The sequence below is a fragment of the Ranitomeya variabilis genome, chromosome 4 (genome assembly GCF_051348905.1).
Source record: "Ranitomeya variabilis isolate aRanVar5 chromosome 4, aRanVar5.hap1, whole genome shotgun sequence".
Taxonomy (NCBI): domain Eukaryota; kingdom Metazoa; phylum Chordata; class Amphibia; order Anura; family Dendrobatidae; genus Ranitomeya; species Ranitomeya variabilis.
In genome coordinates this window covers 217,926,330-217,949,019 of record NC_135235.1, presented here as the reverse complement: position 1 = coordinate 217,949,019, position 22,690 = coordinate 217,926,330, and the positions used below count along the sequence as shown (strand labels likewise).

General features: G+C 44.6%; 1 protein-coding gene and 1 long non-coding RNA gene across 3 annotated transcripts in view; one reads left to right on the top strand and one right to left on the bottom strand.

Annotated features, from left to right (window-relative positions):
• Positions 1-22,690, bottom strand: part of CADM4 (cell adhesion molecule 4) — a 337,519-nt gene that overhangs the window by 271,852 nt on the left and 42,977 nt on the right. The gene's annotated exons all lie outside the window — the stretch shown is intronic.
• Positions 622-7,330, top strand: LOC143768652 (uncharacterized). Of its 2 annotated transcripts, XR_013213984.1 has the most exons (4): positions 622-1,004; positions 1,148-1,347; positions 1,680-1,761; positions 6,982-7,330. It is a non-coding gene; the product is annotated as an uncharacterized LOC143768652 (long non-coding RNA). The 2 variants fall into 2 exon arrangements; XR_013213983.1 differs by lacking the exon at positions 6,982-7,330 and having other exon boundaries at positions 1,680-1,909.

Genomic DNA, 22,690 nt, shown 5'->3' with positions numbered 1-22,690 from the left:
TAGAAACAGGAGACAGGAGCAAGAAAAAGGATGTGAGCAGCTGCAACAAGAGCGCCATTCCTCAGCGATATATCGATGGCATGCCCTACTATGGGACCACTAAAGTCATATCCCCCCATGGGATTGCCTACAACCGCCTACCTCTTCCTCTCGTGAACAGAGGTATTAGAGAGTTTCACTGTGGAATCACAGGACTTGTTAGGAGCCGGTAACCACGGAGACACATTGCTCTGCACATGAGCTGTATACACTAAACGGCAAGTTCTCAGTATATCAATATATAATTACAACTTATGATAACTTTGGACAACTTCGTGCTGTTAGCCATTACCAGCAATTAGCGGCATTTAGGGTAATGTAGTATAGAGGTCAGAACGTTTTTCAGGGCGGCAGAATTTCAGTATTACGCTCTCATTATCTGTGCCGAACATATGTCTGTCATTAGAAATGTGTGACTTCAGCTAGCATTGAGATATTTACCGTATTTCTTTCCTTTATTACGGTCTTTTATACAGATGGCAATGGCGGACTTAGCAGATATCTCACGTAATGAGCGAGGGGGAGGATGGAAATCCAGGTCTGTTGCCAAAATGGTTATATATTCTTTAATATATTCTCCAGGAAGCTAAAAATTTTTAAAAAAAATATTTAAAAAGCACCAAGAATGTGTATTTAAGGCTGTAATTAGTGAGTATAGGCGGCAGCCATGTTTGTTTTCTAAGTAGGACACAGCAAAAGAGTTGTTGTCTATAGCAACCAATCACGGCACAGCTTTGAATTCAAATTCTACTCTGGCAAAATTAAAGCTGCAGTGTGATTGGTTGGTTAGCAGAAAGGGGGAAGTCACATGATACACATCCTAATGAAATGCCAGGATTTTATGACAAAATGGCTGCCGTTAATAAAAAAATCTGCAACTTGCTTTATGGCAATTCTATCATACGAGTTAAAATGGCGGCGCCTCTTATTCATATGGTGCACGTCTATTTTACCATTTTTATATCGTAAGTTAAGCCACTTTCACGGCGGTGTGGTCGTTTTTAATCAGGATGACAGACCGCTGTCAGACCGCTTGGCAGTTCTGGGAGAATAGCAGGGTCAGGTTTGCCTTCTCTCATCTTTTTTTTTTTTTTTTCTCTCTCTCCAGAACTCGATGTGATCATTAATAACTAAAGTTTACAGCCGCGGCGAGCCGGCTAAAGGCTGTTTACTTGTGTCCTGAGCGGTGATAGATAGCGTGTCCCAAAGAGACGGAGCGGGCGAGAGATACAGAGTGAGCGGGGCCGAGCAGGACGCAGGGCGAGATGATGGATGGTGCGCTAGCGAGAAAACAAAATGGAGTCTGAGGTAGAAAAAGGGCAACTTGGAATCATAAATGGTGAAAAGTGAGGAAAGTAAATACAGAGAGGAGAAATTGAGGCCTAAAACTTGTGATATCTACATAAAACCCACTAAAAATTAAGGACAGGAAGGGGCACAATAATTTAGGATCTGCCCCAGATACTGAGAGGCTTAAACATATATATTCTAGATGGCACATGGTATTTGGGAGGCAAGTCACAAATTTTGTATTGCGGCCCCGAAAGCTTCAATTTACGCCTCTATGGGAGGGGTTGGTATTTTCTAATTTTTCCCCCAATATATTTAAATTTTTCATGTGTTATTATTCATTTTGATAGGAATTCAAGGTTGACAAGAGGTGGAAAGACCCGTCAATCATCCCGCCAGCATTGGGGGCGATACAATGAAGAAATACAAAAAGTAACGCCAACAACCTCATTCATATTTTATTACAGATTTGTATAGGTTGCATAAGCGAAGGAAATGGTTTTAAATTTTGTAAAAAAAAATTGGTGCTTAGTAAGAATTTTGAAAAATATTAGCACATAATAAAATAAGTTTTGTCTTATATTTCTGGCAGAAGTAAACTCACCCCACTACAGCCAAAGGCGAGCAGAAGGCCAGGAGGGAGTCAAGGGCGAGAGAGGCCAGGAGGGAGGCGAGGGCGGCAGGGAGAGAGGAGAATGCGAGGGCGGCAGGGAAAAAAGCGAGAGTGGCCGGGAGAGAGGCGAGAGCAGCCGAGAAAGAGGCGGGGGCGGCCGGGAGAGAAGCAAGCGAGGCTGGGAGAGAGGCGAAGGCGAGCGAGGCTGGGAGAGAGGAGAGAGCAGCCGGGAGAGAGGCAAGTGAGGCTGGGAGAGAAGAGAGGGCGAGCGAGGCCGTGGGGGGAAAGAGAGGGAGGCCGTGGGGAGAAAGAGAGAGAGGCCGTGGGGAGAAAGAGAGAGAGGCCGTGGGGAGAAAGAGAGAGAGGCGCCAGGGGGGAGAAAGAGAGAGGCGCCGGGGGGGAGAAAGAGAGAAAGGCGCCGGGGGGAGAAAGAGAGAGAGGCCGGGGGGAGAGGTGAGGGTGAGCGAGGTCAATATCACGCGATTATTTTTGTTAGTTTTAAGCAGACGAGCTCCTTTCGGGAGGCTTTGAAAAATTCCTGACCGAAAAGAAAAACTACATGTCACTTCTTTGAAGCAGATCGTGATGGAATATGCTCCAAACCAGGAACTAAGCGCTGAAAAAAAAAAAGCCTCTTGCGAAACTTCTTCAAGGAAGAACTTCCCCTAAAAAAGAATCGTTCCCTGAAGCAGTTTGCATTTGAAAAACTCATTTATGAACACCAACAGAAAACACCTCTGTGAACAATGGGCAGATGAATCAAAGTTCCTGCACCCCAATGCAGTTTCTATAGGTCCACCCTGGTGCTATTGTGGGTCTTATAGAGGAGAATAATGGTGTGCACTCAGGTCAAAATAATGGAGGTGCTGGTAGAACGGACCGTGTGGCCCAAAAAGTCATATATCGAAGAATACCGCACACTCAGACTTTGTATGATGCAAAAGTGTTCAACAGATTTATTGACATAACAAAAAAAGTTGCCACAGGGTAGTAAGAGCAGTATGCATACAACGACACCAACCCAACGTTTCGACTCACCAGGGTCTTATACATAAGGTTACTTGGTTTAAAGAGGTGCGTACATAAATGGCGAAGGAGGAGAGCAGGAGGACAATCCCTTTAATATAAATCCTGTCACTTGATAGAAGGAGTGGAGAGGATGTGGGAATCCTAATTAGTAGTAGAAAATCAAGGGAAATGGCCGTAACATCCGTGATGGGCCTGTAGTATCCTGGAAAACATATAAAGGCGGCACTCCCGTGTCCAGTAGGATGTAGTGTGCTATGATGAGGGGAGAAGGCGGATTTATGTGCTGCCTGGAGTAGAGTAGTACCAAGATTGCTGGGCCTGCGGTGTCCTGGAATAGTGGCACATCCATGCCAAGTTCGATATGGTGCACTTGGATGAAGGGGGATGGCGGGTTTATGTGCCCCCAATAGTAATGTCGCACCAAAAGTGCTGGACCTGCTGTGTCCTGGAATGGTGGCACAACCGTGCCGAGTATGATAAGTTGTCCCTAGAAGAAGGGGGATGGCGGGTCTGCGAGTCTCCAACAGTATTGTAGCACAAGGAGTGCTGGACCTGCAGTGTCTGAGATACCTGTGGCGTCCTGGGTCCCCAGTAAGAGTGGCGCTCCCGTGCCCTGCTCGAAGTGGTCTGACACACCATTCCCTTATTTTGCTTCCGTCTCTTCCAACATCATAAAAGCAGAACCCTTTTTTTGAAATCCTGTATTGTGCCCCCAAGGTGTAACATTTCTCTCTCCCCTCCAACTCTTATCTCTACCATCTGGTTACCAACTACATTTTTCTTTTACATTTTTTTTTATTATTATTATTATTATTATTATTATTTTTCATCTTGTGCTTCTCAGACCGTTGTTAGATTTAGTATTTTTTTCCCTTGGTTAAAGGCAGACTTTGCTTTAGACAGATGCCTGCAGTGTTTGCGTTTCGAATGCCTGCGGCGGAGAGACGGTTAACGGAAGCGTAACCACAACAGCCTGGAGAAAGCTAAAAGATTTGGCTGACTACCAAACAAATTAAGAACAAATAATTTATCTGGCACGGAGGGACGAAAGGCATTATTATGCAGGAAGAAAACCATTGCTTCTGATGGGCAAACGTATCCATCTCTTGCTACACCCGGGTTTATACCTAATGTTTATTTCACTACTTCCAGAGGATTTCCACAAATAGCATTAAAGCGAGCAGCTATTAGGAAGAGGGTAATCTCCACACTCTACATTCTGCCTCCATAATCCACAGTTAGATAGCGGCCAGATTGTGCCATTAACTGCTTCCTCACTTCCGCAGTAGGCCGAAATTAATTATTTGGGGCTTGTCATGGCCTAACCTATGAGATCATCCAACCTTGCCCAAACCTCGGAGGCAGGAGATGATTAGTAGTGGGTTGGCAAACAAAATCGTGTAAACACTCTTCTCTTTTACTAGCACCATTTTTCATGATTTTTTTAAAATTCCGGTATATTAACATCCTTTTCTTCTCACGCTTCTCTCTTGCAAGGAACAATAAAGCAATGAACATGGGTCATAAAAACTAGAGTGATGTCAACAACTGAAAAATTCTCAGCTAAAATGTTCATCTCAAGTTCAAAAATGGCCAGTAGGATCCATATCGACATCCATTTTTGAGATGGATAGTTTCTATGAACGGTTTAGTACTAGACGTTGTCATCCATGTGGGACAAGGGAAGTTTGTTGGTCAGCTCCTAGAGAGGTGTCCTCTAAATGCTACTTTGTTTGAGAGTCTTATAAGTTCATTGCACTTGGATCCGCCAAAAAAAAAAAAAAAATTCTCAGAACAAATGTCTACTCCCTGTTTAGCAGAAAAATCTTCTAATTGGAATGTTAAAAGGAAACATGTCCTCGATTAGATCTCCTCATTCCAGACCTTTACTTGAAAAGCCCAGTTGAGCCAACCATATCGTTCGTTAATTTCTTGGCATGATATAGGCACAGGATGGAAACAATTAGTTTGTTTCCAGACACTTCCGTTTGCCTGTGTAGGGACATCGCTCTAATATATTTTGCGTACCTTAAAGAGAACCATAAGACGATTCCCCCCCACCTCAAAGCACCACCACTACCTCGTAGTCTTGCAGTCTCAAAAGAGGTCCTTAGAAGCTCTGGTCTTGAGGGACAACCTTCTGACAGGTTACATTTAAGACTTGTATGAAGCTTCGTATTCCAAAATTTCAACCCGAGATTGCGGCAAAGAATGAGCCCAGGGATAAAATGAAGTTGGCTGAGCTTTTTTGCAGGCTCGCTGCTTCTTATCGGTGGACAGAAGTCTTTGTTTCTGAACAATGGGATTCCAGAGACGACTCAGCTAAACAGTTACTGTAATTGTTGGATCCTTGGTAATTGCTGACTGAGCTCCAAGAAGTGTGAATTTGCTTTCCACACATTTGACCACGTGGACATAAAACATCTCAGAAATGTTCTCATTTTACAATTAATTAAAATAACTCATCCTCTGTGAGACCAACATGAAAAACTAATGAGTTTATCACTCTGTATGTATAAAAGAAACTCGGTCTTGGTAATGGAGCTGAGCGACTACCTCTAATGACAGCCACTATAGTGCCCGTAGAAGTCATCACTCCAGCGTTTGGATATATATCCACCTTGTTCAGCTAAGACTCTGTTCACATCACATTATGGCTATATATCAGAGGTATATGTAGGAAATATTCAGAAAATATTCCCTGGCCCTTACCTTCGATATACTGTATGCAACTATATTTGCAAATTGTCTCTTATGAGAGGAAGAGGACTTGAACCCTAGTGCCATTTATTGAAATTAGCAATCCTAAAAGTCAATGTTGACCCACTAACGAGTCTTTCCACCTCATTTATGCACCTATATAGGCACACACCATCACGTCAGCCACTGGCCACACTTCTCTATCCAGCAGAAAAGATATAGTGTAGCATACCACCCCAACAAAGACCTAAAGGACACACTTTTGGACTTCATAGACTGAACCTATGTCTACGTTGGGAGACCATCTCATTGCACAGCTTTAGACCTCATTCAGAAATGAATGTATCATCATTTGAGTATGGACCGCGATGTCCATATCGACCTTGGGTCTCCTGACTTAAATAGGACAGCCTCATACTTGTCTATGAAGCCTTGTAGTTCAGGTGAGGAGACTCACAGCCAGTCTAGACACCACAAACTGTATTTGGACTGTGTTCACCAATGTCTGAACTCCGCCTCATTAAAAAATGGTGGAACAGTAAGAAAGAAGAAAGAGGTGTGTGTGTGTGGGGGGGGGGGAGTAGTCAAGATTTTGGCAATTAAGCAGTTATGGTGCTCTCTCTACTGTAAAGAGAAACTAGAAAAAAAGTCAGAATACAGGCTACTTGAACTACCCATAAGAGCATTATGTTCCTTCTGGGCCTCACTATCATGGCAGAGTCAGAGCACAATGTAATATACTCTGAAAGGCTAGTCCAACTCCAGAACCCCATCACTATCAATGACAAGAAGTCTCCTCATTCACAGACATTAGACTGAATTAGACCTGATGACAAGCACATGGCCACCTCTCCAGTCCAAAGACCGAGATTAGTTGAGATTTTCAAAAAGTTGATTCTTTCCAAATCAGTATTAAATACCAGATAACAAAAACAAAATTAGTAAGCAGCTCTGATCTGTTTGGGATACCAGGAATAGCATATCGTCTCCTAGAATAATTTTTTAAACTTCTACCCTCTTCTCTTCCTAGCGACTCCTTCATTTTTCATACAAATCTATTTCTCTTAAGGTTTAGAAATTTACCACGGCCTAGAGATACAATATCTAGAAGGTCATCCTGCCCTTCAGCTAATAAAATACTGGTTAGTCATGGATGAATGGTGTCTCGGTATTGGATGTAATGGAGAGTGAGCAGACACCCCTAATGAGGACATGCACACATAATTAATGATAAATTGGGTTAATGAAGTATAGAGAAATTACCCTCTTAATCCCCCACCCCACTAAATTATTTTTTTTTTTTTATGTAGGGAGGATAAACTGGGCCAGAGTATCTATTCACTAGAATCTCCAAGTTGAGCATAAGTTTTCGACAGAACCATAGGACCATCTAATAAGTGTGGAGGCCACCCCTGACAAAGGATGTCAAGAAGAGGACCGGGCATGTTGAATTAAAATACTCAATGCCTTTGTTCCCCTCAGAGATAGTCTGTGGCCAAATGCACACTTGGCTGACTCAATAGTGCATCTACATGGGGGATGTGTGGGACAGGTAGTTGTCCGACAAAGCATTGGACTAGGTTCACACCACCGTATTTCCTGTCAGCCACTGATCAGAGTATGATCAGATTTCCTCCAATTAGAAAATGGAAAAAAAGTCTCCATCTTCTCCATTCTGTCAGACTCTGTGACTTGCATGGCCGAGTGCGATCCAAATATCAGGTGCAAATTGTGCATGCTTTGAAAAAAGTCAGACATATGCAAGGCCACATAGAATAACATTGGCCCAAGTGCTATCTGATGTTTTGTCGGATCTCAATTGAACTGAAAATACGGTCATCTGCACGAGCCCTTAGGGTACCGTCACACAGTGCCATTTTCATCGCTACGACGGCACGATCCGTGACGTCGCAGCGTCATATGATTATCGCTCCAGCGTCGTAGACTGCGGTCACACTTTGCAATCACGGCGCTGGAGCGATGCCGAAGTCCCCGGGTAACCAGGGTAAACATCGGGTTACTAAGCGCAGGGCCGCGCTTAGTAACCCGATGTTTACCCTGGTTACCAGCGTAAACGTAAAAAAAACAAACAGTACATACTTACATTCCGGTGTCTGTCCCCCGGCGTTCTGCTTCTCTCCACTGTGTCTGTGCCAGCCGGAAAGCACAGCGGTGACGTCACCGCTGTGCTCGCTTTCCGGCCGGCAGGCGCTCACAGTGCAGAGAAGCTGAGACGCCGGAGGACAGACACCGGAATGTGAGTATGTACTGTTTGTTTTTTTTACGTTTACGCTGGTAACCACGGTAAACATCGGGTTACTAAGCGCGGCCCTGCGCTTAGTTACCCGATGTTTACCCTGGTTACAAGCGAACACATCGCTGGATCGGTGTCACACACAACGATCCAGCGATGTCAGCGGGTGATCAAGCGATGAAAGAAAGTTCCAAACGATCTGCTACGACGTACGATTCTCAGCAGGATCCCTGATCGCTGCTGCGTGTCAGACACTGCGATATCGTAACGATATCGCTAGAACGTCACGAATCGTACCGTCGTAGCGATCAAAATGGCACTGTGTGACGGTACCCTTAGGATGACCAATATCTAAGATAAATGGACATATTTAGAATTTGCACATATTTTGGAATTTCATGGGCTACCATATAGTGCCTCTATATGACCACATTACAATGAAACTCTAAGAAAACATCTGACGTAGCATAACCACATTTTTTTTAATCAGTACACCGGTGTATGAAATTCAAGATATAATGTGGCCCCTATAAATTTGTATGGCTGCTGTATTACATCGCCTCGGAGCTTGTAATTACTTCTAATATGGCTCACAAAGACTTTACAAGGGTTGTTGGTTGAGTAAATCATTTTAGAAGGTCTTAGAAAATAATTGAAAAAAAATGTAAAACTCATCTCACCAAATCTTGCTCTGCTGTCAAGTCCCCTTCCAGCCTCTACATCGATGACATGCCAGCACAGTTACATGTGACTATGGCAGCCAATCACTGGCTAAGCTGGGTCACCACTGTAGCTAGTGATTGGCTGAGCAGTAATTTCCGGTGTCAAGTGGACCAGGAAGTAGAGACCAGCGAGGAACCAGGGAAGTGTTAAAACAGGACCTGGTGTGGGATTGTCCAGCTCTTTTTTCTTAACCTACCCCCCAAAAATAAAAACCTAGTTTCAGAGTGGACACTCCCGTAAGGTAGTTTAGAATATTAGTGGCTAAAAGACAGTTATTTGTAGTTCATGGAAGGCTTTCTGCTTCGGGAAGAGAGCACATTGCCGCTCTACATTACCAGGCGACCATATGGTTGTACCATATGATATTGCTCTATATCTGGCTCCTCACTGTAGACTGGGAATAGAGAAGTATTAATTGATCACATGGCACACTACGATACAGACTTCTGGGACTACAACCAATCTGGAGCCGCAGATAGAAATAAGCATCTCATGAACCTCTGTCATATTGTCGCCCCTAATTGAAAGCCTGGACAGAGAGAATGGGTTATATCACATCCACGTCTTGGTGTCACATCGTATTGGAAGAGACAGAACTCATGGGCTTTAAATGCCGTCTGCCGGTGTCACGCTGCATTGTAACGGACACATTCAATCCTTCTCTGCATTTGTCCCAATGTCACTTTACATTGTATGGAGCACAATCTTCGCTTCCTCCTGTCACCCCGCATTGGGAAATAGATTGGATGGACCATAGGAAAGCTTCTAATGTCAGATACGGGTTTTCACAACGCATGACTTTCCCAGCAGGTGAAGGAAGAAGAAGAAGTCCAGCGTTCTCAGCATGCCAGGGACATGATGAGATCACTCAGTCTTGTAGTATGAGCCTCTCATAAGGAATGTGAAGGGCGTTGGTGACCAGGCGCAAGTCCTGGCGTCCCTTTGGCTGAATGCCCTTTTGTCACAACTCAGTCCTAAATCTCTAAAGAGTGTAGCGGAAGAGGAATCCTTGGCCGAGCCTACATACAGAAATATGCTAACAATCCATACATTCTCTAGAGAGCAACACAGGCTTTGTAGGCATCACCCAGCATAACAGAAAAGCTAAGCATTGTGAGCCAGGTCACGTCCGAACAACCGAGCTTTGGAGGTCTATACCCCAATTGCATATTTTATTAGTTAGTAGATTCCTGCTTTATGTAAAATAAGCTTAAAGGGATGAAAATCTGCAGTCACTCTATGTGACTGCAGACTTATGAATTTTCACGGCGTGCACCACACACGGTCAGGATTCTCCAGTGCCAAGAACGGGAGGCTACGTGACTGCAACTATGCAATTTGCATACTTCTAGCCACATTCCGACTAGACATGCAGAGCAATGGAATTGAGCAAGGCTGAACATGTCTAGTTGGCATGTGACCACAAGTATGCAAAATCGCAGGCCTCGGAGAGCAGCGCCAGAATGGACTCAAAGTGTGTGCTCAGATCTGTTATTGCATATGTGCATTATTTCTCTATTAATTTGCCCCTTTTTTAAAGTATTTTATATGCATTCACCCGTTTTTGTTTCTCTGATATTCATCATTGTGGCAGGCTTTGGGTCTTATAGATGTTTTCAGCTGACTCATCAATTGCAACTTTTTAAAACGTTGCAAAATTTTAGTGCCAACATATTTCAGTTCCCCATCCCTGCAGTGATCTGAAGTACAACAGAATTTTTTTTTTTTTGCAGAACATGCAATTTTTAGCACTAAAAAGTCTGCAAAAAATAAAGATTAGGAGACAAAAAAAATCAAAAACATTTTTGATTTTGCACAACATTCATAAACTACATGTGTCATGGCCGGAATGTAACCTTGCAAGATAGGTGTAGCTACAGCAGAAAAATTTGCAATGAACCTACAGGTGACGCTCCCTATCTCCTGAATGCCAACACCCTGACAAGATGCCTAGGAGATTGAACCTCTAAAAATTATGTCTACGTCTTTTCACCAGGAGGCAAACAAGAGAACAAGGAATTTTTTGGATGATAGTGAAGAATGTAAACACTAATTGGTTGGGGGCAGAAGATTGACCTGTTAACATGTCCCTCAGTCATACTGTACGTGAAGCATGGAGTGACCCCCATCACCCACTGGGTGACAAGTCTATCCTACTCTTAGACCACATAGGAGATACTTTTAACGAACGTGAATCAAACCAATATGTGTAGAATATACTCTACATCTTCATACTTTAGAAGCGAGGAACCAATAAATAGAGAAGCAGGTTGACAATTTATAGAATAATTCTCATATATGTACTTAAAGTCTTGAGTGATGAAAGAGCAGAAATAACAACCAATATTAGTAATTTTATAGCCGGATGGATCCTCCACCGTCCTTTTTGTCGGCTTTCTCACAGAAACAACATTTTTTACATAAACCACTTGGGCACATTAGTCTGGATCTAAGTGCATTAGGGAAACTCTGTACACAACTACAACAAGAAAAAACATTATGTACATTATCCAAAAGAACAACACACTGATCAACCGAAAAGTATGGCTACGAGTGAGAAATCGCATTGATGTCGGTTTTGGAGACCTGGTAGAGGTGGAGAGTGGAGGAAGGATGCAACATAAGGTTCTTGGGTCCCAGTGGAAAAACTGTGACCTATGATAACTTGTGGGCTCCCACAGGTGTAGATGTAACTGCTACCTCTGCTCTCTCTATAACTATGCCCTTGAGAATAGCAAGGGAGCAAGTCATGTCCTAGAGAGTTCCCAACTCAAGTCTTCAAGAAAAGCCGGATTACTCACCGGTAATGCTCTTTTAGTGAGTCCACGACAGCACCCTACTGGAGAGAGGGATCCGCCCCGCAGGAACAGGAAACCTATTGAGAAATAAAAGGGGGCGGTCCGCCTCTCCTCCTCAGTTTTGATTTCAGAGTACCCGGAGGACCGCCAATATTAGGCAAATATCATTTATTTCATTCTTTAAACTTATTTGCTTATGATTAAAAGGATTTTACTCAAATAATATGCATTATATTAATATAGGGAGGGATGTAAGGCTACGTTCACATTTGCGTTGTGCGCCGCAGCGTCGGCGCCGCAACGCACAACGCAAACAAAAACGCAGTTGCGTTATGAACAAAAAACGCAGCGTTTTGCGCCGCATGCGCCCCCCCAAAGTCTAGACAATTTTTGCAATTTTTTTGGAAAACGCATGCGTCGTACAACGCACCACGACGCAAGTACTTGCGTCGTCTGCGTTGTCAATGCAAATCAATGGGAAAAAAGGCGCATCGACGACGCAAAAGCGACGCAAACACGACGCATGCGTTTTTTAAAAAGTCGGCGCCGCAAAAAAAATGCAACATGTTGCGTTTGCCGCGCCCTGACAGGTGCGCCCTAACGCCGCATGCGGCGTACGACGCACCAAAACGCATGACAACGCATGTACATGCGGCGCCATGCGGCCCCAATGTTAAAGATAGGGCCGCACGACGCATGCGTTTTGGTGCGGCGACGACGCTGCGGCGCACAACGCAAATGTGAACGTAGCCTTAGAGGGTGCTGTCGTGGACTCACTAAAAGAGCATTACCGGTGAGTAATCCGGCTTTTTACTCTTCGCCACGACAGCACCCTACTGGAGATCTTTCAGAGACCATCACCTAGGGAGGGGACCACCGTGCTGAGGACAGTCCTGCCAAAGTCTAGGTCAGAAGTTGACGATAGGTCTAGCCTATAGTGGTTATAAAATGTAGAAGGATTTGACCACGTTGCCGCCTTACATATAGTTTCAATCGGGACGTCTCCCCTCTCTGCCCAGGAGGATGCCATCGCTCTGGTAGAGTGTGCCGTTATGCCTTCCGGAGGGTTTTCTTTCCTCGCGGAGTAAGCCAGTCTGATAGCCTCTCTGATCCACCGGGATAAGGTGCTTTTTGTTACTCCATGACCCTTCTTGACACCCTGGAAGGAAATAAACAGAGCCCTACTCTGTCGCCAGCTACTGGTCTTTTCAATGTATTTTAACACTACTCTTTTAACGTCTAGAGTGTGATATTTTTGTTCTTCAGGAGTGGAGGGATTACTGAAGAAAGTGGGCAAGATTATTTCTTGTGACCTGTGGAATTTTTTCGCTACTTTGGGTAGGTAGGAAGGGTCTGGTTTAAGAATTAACTTATCCTGAAAGGTTAACAAAAAAGGTGGATCTATAGAGAGTGCTTGGATGTCACTGATTCTCCTAGCTGAAATCAGTGCTACCAAGAGGGCCGTTTTTAGTGATAGACATTTAATTGGTATTGAGTCTATTGGCTCGAATGGAGAGTCTGTTAGGGCTTGTAAGACTAAATTTAAATCCCAGGGTGGAATTCTAGGTATGATAACTGGATTCATTCTTTCGCAGGCCGTAATAAATCTGGATACCCATCTATCCCCCGCAATGTTATGGCCATAGAGGGCTCCTAGTGCTGAAACATGAACCTTTAAGGTGTTTACAGTTAGACCTAGTTCTCTCCCTTTTTGAAGAAACTCCAGGATAGAATGTATCGGAATCTCTGACGTGTTGGTAAATGTATGGAATTGAAAAAATTTTCTCCATACTCTTGTATAGATTTTTGTGGTGGAGGGTTTTCTACTATGGAGAAGCGTATCAATTAAACCCCCCGAGAATCCTCTCGATCTTTGCATCTGCCTCTCAAGTTCCAGGCCGTCAGGTGGAGATTGTCCACCTGAGGGTGGAAAAACGGACCCTGGAAGAGAAGGTTGGGCGTTGAGGGGAGGACCCAAGGATCTGAGACCGACATGGTCCGTAGCCATGAGAACCATGGTCTCTTGGGCCAGAATGGAGCTATCAGTACAACTCTCGCCCCTTCTTCTCTGATTTTGCGTATAACTTGAGGTAGCAATATGATCGGAGGAAATGCGTACGCCAGACTGAACTGCCAAGGGGCTTGGAGAGCGTCCAGAATGTCCGGATGATCCGCTGGAGATAGAGAAGCAAATCTCCGGACTTTTCTGTTTTCCCTTGTGGCGAAAAGATCTATCTGAGGACGGCCCCAAAGAGATATTATGTCCAGAAATATTTGCTGGTTTAGACACCACTCTCCTTGCCTTAGGGTGTGTCGGCTTAAAAAGTCCGCCTGCTGATTGCTTGCTCCCCTTATGTGCAGTGCAGTAAGGGATGTTAGGTGACTTTCTGCTAGATTTAAGATTTCCGTAGCAGAAGACATCAGAGTCTCTGATCGCGTACCTCCTTGCCGATTTAGATACGCCACCGTGGTGGTGTTGTCGGACAGGACTCTGACGTCTTTCCCCCGAATCTGTGGGAGGAAATGGTATAAGGCGTATTTTACAGCATTCAGTTCTTTAAAGTTAGAGGAGCTCCAATTTTCTTCCATGCTCCATAACCCCTGGCAATAATCGTTCCCCATATGAGCGCCCCATCCATGAGGACTGGCGTCAGTGGTTATGGTGTGAGATGGCGTTATTACCCATGGAACCCCACTCAACAAATGGTTTGAGTCTAGCCACCACTCTAAGGAAGTTAAAACCTCCTGAGATAAGGTTATTTTTGTATTTAGGTGACCAAATAACCGTCTATCCTCTTGTAAAATTTGATGTTGTAGTACTCGAGTGTGGTGTTGAGCCCATCTCACTGCTGGTATACAAGAGATAAGAGACCCTAGTAACGACATAGCTTGTCTTAGGGATATACGAGGATTAGTTATTGCGGCTAGGACTTTGTGTCTGATCAGTAGGACTTTTACCTGCGGCAGGAGACACTTTTGAGATATGGAGTCTAACTGGAACCCCAAGAACACCTGACGGGAAAGCGGAGTGAGTCTGGATTTGTCGGTATTGATTATCCAGCCCAGGTCCTGTAGAGAGGAAATTGCGTGAGCTAAACGATCAGCACATTGAGTAACTGAATTTCCTATTACCAAAAAGTCATCCAGATAGGGCACAATCAAAGTTTCCTTCTGGCGTAGGTATGCCATCACCTCTAGCATTATCTTGGTGAAGATCCTCGGCGCTGTTGAGAGGCCGAAGGGTAAGGCCGCATACTGGAAGTGACGAACCTCGTTGTTGATTTTTACCGCCACTCTGAGGAATTTTTGGTATCTGTTATGAATGGGGAGATGATAGTAAGCATCCTTTAGATCAATGCCCCCCATCATACAGTTTGGGAAGAGGAGTTTTATGGTGGACCTAATGGACTCCATTTTAAATGTATAATTTTCAATGAATGAATTGAGTTTTTTAAGGTTTATGATGGTTCTGAAAGAACCGTCGGGCTTAGAGATTAGGAATAGGGGAGAGTAGAATCCCCTACCCTCCTGTCCCACCGGCACTTGGACTAAGACCCGTTTTGATATTAGGGTTTGAATTTCAAGCTCTAGAGCCTGTTGCTGGATAGGCGAGCTGAGAGTTGTTATAATATAAGACTCGTGGGGCACACGAGAGAATTTTAATTTAATTCCATCTCGGACGATATTTAAAACCCACGAGCTAGATGTTATCTTCTCCCATTGGGTGGTGAAAAATTTAAGTCTGCCCCCAACTGGTATGTCCTCAGTATTTGTTGTCTTTTGGGGGGTTGGGTCTTCTAAACATGGTACCTCTCTGCTTGTCGTCCTTAGGGGTCCATGTTGTAGACCTATCTGTTTGCCTCCTTTTGCCAAACGGCCTCCTCTTAAAGGCTCTCCTGTAAAAGGGAATAGAGGATTCAGGAAAAGCTTTCTTCCTGTCCTTTGCCTTTTTGAGTATGTCATCTAAGGTTTTACCAAAGAGGTACTCACCCTCACATGGGATTGCGCATATTTTGGATTTAGATTGCGCGTCCCCTTTCCAGCTCTTCATCCATAGAGCTCTTCTTGCGTTATTTACAAGGCCCGCAGATCTTGCTGCTAAACGGAGTGAGTCGGCGGAGGCGTCTGCCAGAAAGGCCGCTGCTCCTCGTATTAAGGGGATGGCTGCTCTTAGTTTTTCTCTCGAGCTTTTCTTTTCAATTTGCTGGTCTAACTGATCAATCCAGATGATCATTGACCGGGCCGCGCAAGTACTGGCTACTGCAGGTTTGAATATTCCTGTAGCCGCTTCCCAGGAACGTTTAAGGGATGATTCAGCCTTACGATCCAAAGGATCGACCAATAGTCCCGCATCCTCCACAGGTAAAGTGGATTGTTTGGAGGTAGAGGCTACAGCCGCGTCGACTTTAGGGACTTTGGTCCAAGTAAGAAGCTCCTCGTCACTAAACGGATATTTGCGTTTTGAGGCTGAGGGTAGAAAGCCTCTCTGATCTTGCTTCTCCCACTCTCTTTTGATTAATGTTTTCACTGCTGGTATAACCGGAAAACATCTCCTCTTTCTGTCTGCCAAACCCGCGAACATTATCTCTTGCGCGGTTTGCGCACCCTTAGACTCCTCACACCCCATGGTATTTCGAATGGATTTTACCAAGTTGTCCACACTGTCTAAGGGGAAACATGAGCGTCCCTCAATCTCTGATGAGGATGATGACGCTGGACATGATGATAGGGAGGCATCTGACAGTATCGGTTGGTCACTATCGGAGTCTGACACAAGTGTCGGTGTTTTAGATTTAGAACTACGCGGTTTTTCCTGGGTCATATTTTTTAGTTCTTCTCTAATAATGGCCCGTAGGTCCGTAATGGACACTGCTGCTCCCTGTGTTGTTTCTTTAAAACAGTCCTCACAAAGTTTTTTGGGGTATGAGTCAGGGAGGGGCTGGTTACACAAGGCACATTCCCTGTGCTTCGTTTTTTGTCGTTTTTTGCTCTAAGCGTGTAAGTAGAGAGAGAAAGGGAAAAGAGAGATATAGGGAGACAGCGTTAGCTTAATAGGCAGAGTTCACAACTCACCCAGTGAAGCAAATAATACCGGATCAGAAGGCCGAGATCCTGTTCTGGAACCGTCACTTTTACGAGCGGTGTCCGAGGATCCTCTGGCGTGATCTTTGGCGGGGGGTACTGGAACTCCAGTTGTAGGGTCCATGGCACCTGGGGATGACATCTCTGCATCGCCGTTTCAGCGTTAGTGAGCGCTTTAAATAGAGCGCCAAAACGTTTTGTTTTTTTTGCGCATGCGCAGACAGTGCCGCTCCCCTGCCCTGGATCCGGCCTAGGCGCCCCGGAAGTCCAAGATCCACTTCCGGGGTAGCCTGTATTTGCGGCGGTCGGCGCGTGTGCGGCCCGGGATTCAACGCCGGGCCGCGAAGGAAGGTCATCTTACCCGCTCCTGCTGCCGTACCGCACGCTGGGAAGGACGCCGGTCGGCCTTTCCCGGACCCGGCCGTCTGCCCACTCCATCAGACGAGGGGGGAGCCGTCTAACGGAACTCCCCCGACGCTGCTTCTGAGCCGCAGCCCCTGCCGTTCTCTCGGATACTGCGCAGGCGGCATGCAAGCCCAGGTATGGTTTCTCATTCGAAAGTCCTGTCATTCCCGCAGGAACAGGAAACCTAAACTGAGGAGGAGAGGCGGACCGCCCCCTTTTATTTCTCAATAGGTTTCCTGTTCCTGCGGGGCGGATCCCTCTCTCCAGTAGGGTGCTGTCGTGGCGAAGAGTAAAAGAGCCTCTAACTGTTAGCCTCTAACAGATCATATTTTCGGCATTTTCTTAGAATCATCAACTGTGCAATACCAAGGAAATCCCGAAAACATGATCTGTTGGTGGTTCATGAGGAATGGAGTTGAGGATATGCCTCAAGGTTGCACCTTATTCCAAGACAGATCAATTGGAAAAACTAATACACTATAAACTAGTAATTGCTAATCCATGACTCTCCAATTTTCAGGACAGGGTGGAAGTAGTACTTTCATAATCGCTGAAGAACTATGCGCTGTTTTTACCTCTGCTCTAGACCTTCTGGACTTGGACACCATCACAATGACCACCATAGTATTATCTTATATATCTCCAACATGCCAAATAACAACCAAAACATAATCCAACTATTTGGACGGTCACTGTTCAGAGGAGCTATATACTCGGAACATTGTACTGTAGGTCAAACAGCAAGTAGACATCATCAATATGTTGTCATCTCTTTACTAGGAGTCATTAATTTTCTTTAAGTATGAAAAGGCATGACATAAAAGTCATTACTATATTAGTATTCTAATTAATGCTGCATTCGATAATACCAGTACATTCCAATGAATGCATAGACAGCATATTGGTTTTGTTCAAACAAGGTCATCTTCCCTATAAGTTTTTGGAGTAGATTAAAGTAAAGGAAAATACTTTACATTTATGGCATTCGATTTGTTAGAGATCTACGTCTTTATGAAATTGGAGCCAAACAAAAAGTTACAGTAGGGCTCTATAGAAGAGTTTGGGAGCTCTAATTTGGCCTTAAATAACTTGTAGCTGAAAAATATCTGGTTAGTCCCATGAAGCTAATTGACACATAATAAAAATCTAAAACCACCAAATAAACAAAAAAACAGACATTAATGTAGATGAAACTTTGGTTGAAGATGTTAAGCCTACCTGAACTTCACCTTTGATAAATGGCTGTGTAAACTCTACGAAGTGTAATAGGCCATCACAAAATGAGGGAACTATACATCAACAGAGATATAAACTAACCACAAATCACCGGTAAAGAATAGATACAGTCAAGGATATTTCGAAACATGATCCCGGTTTGATGGAATAAGGTATCACGATCATTATTTCACTGGTGACCTATGGTGAGGAGACATCCAAGAGCTCACTTAAGATGCCATTAGAGATTATAGTCAATTTAGTGTTTTACTCACATTAATATCCTTTTGGAACAAGCTCTTTTTTAGACAGTGGTGTCAATTAAGGGAGGAATTCCATAGGTGAGGATTTACATGGAAATGTCGTAAAAAAAAAAAGGAGGAACAGCGAGCAATAATGAGATATTGTGGAATTTACTGTTGAACGGCGCAAGTCACCTGCAAGAATTTCCTGTTATTATGCTCAGAAAAGGAACATGTTCTCCAACGGAGTCTTTAGGGACCTCTAAACCTACAGCTGTTCAGGGTTTCTTCACACAATCACAGATGTTCAATCATTCACAAAGGTGGATCAATCAAAGTTAATTTTGCTTCTCTTGTAACATTCAATTTCAACCCCGCTCTGAGGGACACATTAAGATGACTCAACCAATCCCAAATCACCAAAATTGACATCTTTCTGGTAGTGACCTCAAATTTATTCTCTCTCTCCGTTTAAAAGGAATTGTCCATACAGGATGAATTTTCCACCGGGGACCAACCAACCGAGCATCAACTCGATAAATTGGAGAACTACAAAACAAGACGTACGTTTGAGATAAGCACAAGAGAGTCCATATACGAGTATGCTACCATATACCAAGGACTTGATATTTTATATGTCTACTATCTGGACCTTCAAAAAAAGTGATCATATGTTCTAGACACACCAGGGAATCAGTTCACAAAAAAACGCTAGATAATTTAAAGGTGGTATCTCAAGAACTTGTGATCACAAATGTCTACTGTCTGGACTTTAGAAGAAATCATGGATGCCCCGGGAGAGTCCCTCACAAGTATGCTAACGTTGCATAACTAAGGAGGTAACACAAGGAACTACAAGTCCATAATGTACAACCAACAGTGACTTCAAAGAAATTATTTTATAGATATACATCCATTATCTACAAGGACAACACAAAGAAATCCACAGAACTTATGTTTCCATTCTTTTACTGTCTAGACCTTCATGCTCCATATATACAAAGGTGCCTAAAAGGAGATATAATGTTGTTTTTGAAGGATTAGATAGTGGATGATTAAGATTATATTTAGGGCCCCTTCACACTGGTCGATTCTGCTACGATTACGACGCATTTGCGTCATATTCGACATCGCAGTACGAGCTCGTAGCCAGCGGTCACACTCTACGATGTTAACGCTTTTTCTGACGTAGTTGCGATGTGAACGTCACGCGTCGCAATCGTACGCTACCCTTCACACCGCCATAGTCCTACGACTCCGAGCGTGACGTATTACCAGCATGGGCGTGCTAAAACGTCACGCCCAATCAGGAGACAGGTATGCGGAAGCCCAACCCACGTAGTCGCATTACGAGCTCGTATGACCGCCGTCACATACTACGATTTCGACCACCACAGCGGGACATTTACGACGAAAGAAAGTTCTGCTCTTTCTTTCACATCGTACGATGCTGGGCTGCGTCGCAAATCGTAACGCCATGTCACACTTTGCAACCTCGGAACGAGGACGGATAAACGTCACAAATCGAACGCTCGTTCAGACTTTGATTGCACAGTGTGAAGGGGCCCTTACTTGAGATACTGCCTTAGTTATGTACAGTGGCATGTAAGGGTATGTGCACACGTCCGGATTTCTTGCAGAAATTTCCTGAAGAAAACCGGAAATTTTCTGCAAGAAATCCGAATTTTTTTTTTGCGTTTTTTTCCGTTTTTTTTCGCGTTTTTTTTTAGCATTCTGCACGCGTAATTAGCTTGCAGAATGCTAAAGTTTTCCAAGCGATCTGTAGCATCGCTTGGAAAACTGACTGACAAGTTGGTCACACTTGTCAAACATACTGTTTGACAAGTGTGACCAACTTTTTACTATAGATGCTGCCTATGCAACATCTATAGTAAAAGATAGAATGTTTAAAAATAATAAAAAAAATAAAAAAAATGGTTATACTCACCCTCTGCAGACAGCCAATCTCCTCAGCGGCGTCCGTTCCTATAGATGCCGGTGTGGTTCAGGACCTTCGATGACGTCGTGGCTTGTGATTGATCGCGTGAGTCACATGAGCGGTCACGCGACCAATCACAAGACAGCGACGTCATCACAGGTCCTGAACCACACCATCTATAGGAACGGAAGAGAGAGCATGCACCGGAGAGGCGGGAACACTTCGGGGGCCATCAGAGGGTGAGTATATCACTATTTTTTATTTTAATTCTTTTTTTTTTACCAATTATATGGTGCCCAGTCCGTGGAGGAGAGTCTCCTCTCCTCCACCCTGGGTACCAACCGCACATAATCTGCTTACTTCCCGCATGGTGGGCACAGCCCCGTGTGGGAAGTAAGCAGATCAATGCACTCCTAGGTGTGCGGAATCCCCGCAATTCCGCATTTTTAATGAACATGTTGCTTTTTTTTCCGCAATGCGATTTTTTCGCGGAAAAAAATGCAACATTTGCACAAAAAATGCGGAATACCCTATAAATAATAGGAGGCATATGTAAGCGTTTTTTTTCGCGTTTTTATCACGTTTTTATAGCGAAAAAACGCGAAAAATCCTGAACGTGTGCACATGGCCTAAAAGTTGGGCACCTCTGATCAAAATTACTTTTATTGTGAACAGTTAAGCAAGTTCAAGATGACACATTTCCTTTGTATTGAAGGCTATATATGTATATGTACAGTATGTATGTATGTATGTATGTATGTAAGTAAGTATGTATGTATGTATGTATTGTGATGCAGTGACCCCTGTAACAGGTAGGGGGCGCTGCATGGTCTCCCAATTATGCGCACGGAGGCGTATTGAGGCCGTGAGAGTGCGTGGCAGTTGTATGCATGGATGCAATAGTGAGACAGTGTCCGGCATTCTGGATAATGGGAGGTATGTGTCACAGGGATGGATGCTCCCTGCGATGCAACACGGAGTATCTTGTCTTTAGAGCACGTAAGCACTGAAGATGTCATTTAGTGCACCTGGGGGGTCCGTGTTGTGGGTAGCTATGAGAGATGGGAGGGTCTGGCTACCCACATACCTCACCTCTGAATGGGGGCGCTCAGTGTACCTTTTCCCTGCAGAAGTTTGAGGACCTGCAGTGATGTCATGATCATGTGACCAGTGCACGTGATGTTACCTCACCTGTGGGTCTGGTTACAGGCTACCTAAAGGAGGTGTGTTAGGCTACGTTCACATTTGCGTTGTGCGGCGCAGCGTCGGCGCCGCAGCGCACAACGCAAACAAAAACGCAGCAAAACGCACGCTAAAACGCTGCGTTTTGCCCCGCATGCGTCCTTTTTGGCCGAAAGTTGGACGCAGCAAAAATGCAACTTGCTGCGTCCTCTGCGGCCGGACGCGGGCGCCGCAGCGACGCATGCGGCGCAAAACGCAAGTGCGACGCATGTCCATGCGCCCCCATGTTAAATATAGGGGCGCATGACGCATGCGGCGCCGCTGCGGCGCCCGACGCTGCGGCGCCCGCCGCGAATATGAACGTAGCCTTAGCACATGGTAGTGAGTGTCTGTGAGTCTGTCAGGATGGACAGACTTCCATGTGTCCAGGCGGGACACTACAGAGCGTTCCCGTATGCTCTCTGAGTGTGGACCTGAGTGGTTCTGTGCTGGAAGGTCCTGGAAGCCTAAGTGTTGGGAGTGTGGACTCCTTGAAGAGCACGTGGTGGGACTCTGGTACTGGTGGCCTGGGGTGTTGGACGGTCCCAGCTGGGCGACGGACGTCCTGAATATCACCCGGACAGGTCACCTGTGGTGAGGACCTTGGACTGACGAGGAGTCAGCCTGTGGAGCAGGAGCTCCTAAGAGGTAACCCCGGGTATGGGGATAGGACTATCTGCCTGGATAAAGGACAGTTACTGTGCGGCATGCAGTCACCCATGGCAACTGGACAAAGTAAGGTCCTGCGTGGTTACTGACTGTGCTTCAAAGCTGTGTACTGTGAAGTGCTATGTATTATGTGAGGTCTGTGATGTGCAACATGGCCTATAGTGGTTTATGTTGAGCGGATTATAAACCACATGGACTGTTTATGTGAAAAACCGTGCCTGTCTATGTTTATCCTGCTGCCAAGCGGGTGTCCCCCAAGACACGTGGTAAGCACAATCTCACTGTATGTATGTATGTATGTATGTATGTATGTATGTATGTGTATGTGTGTGTGTGTGTGTGTGTGTGTGTGTTCGGGTGTGTGTATAATTATATATATATATATATATATATATATATATTATACACACACATATACAAACATACAGTATATATATATATATATATATATATATATATATATTCATCTTT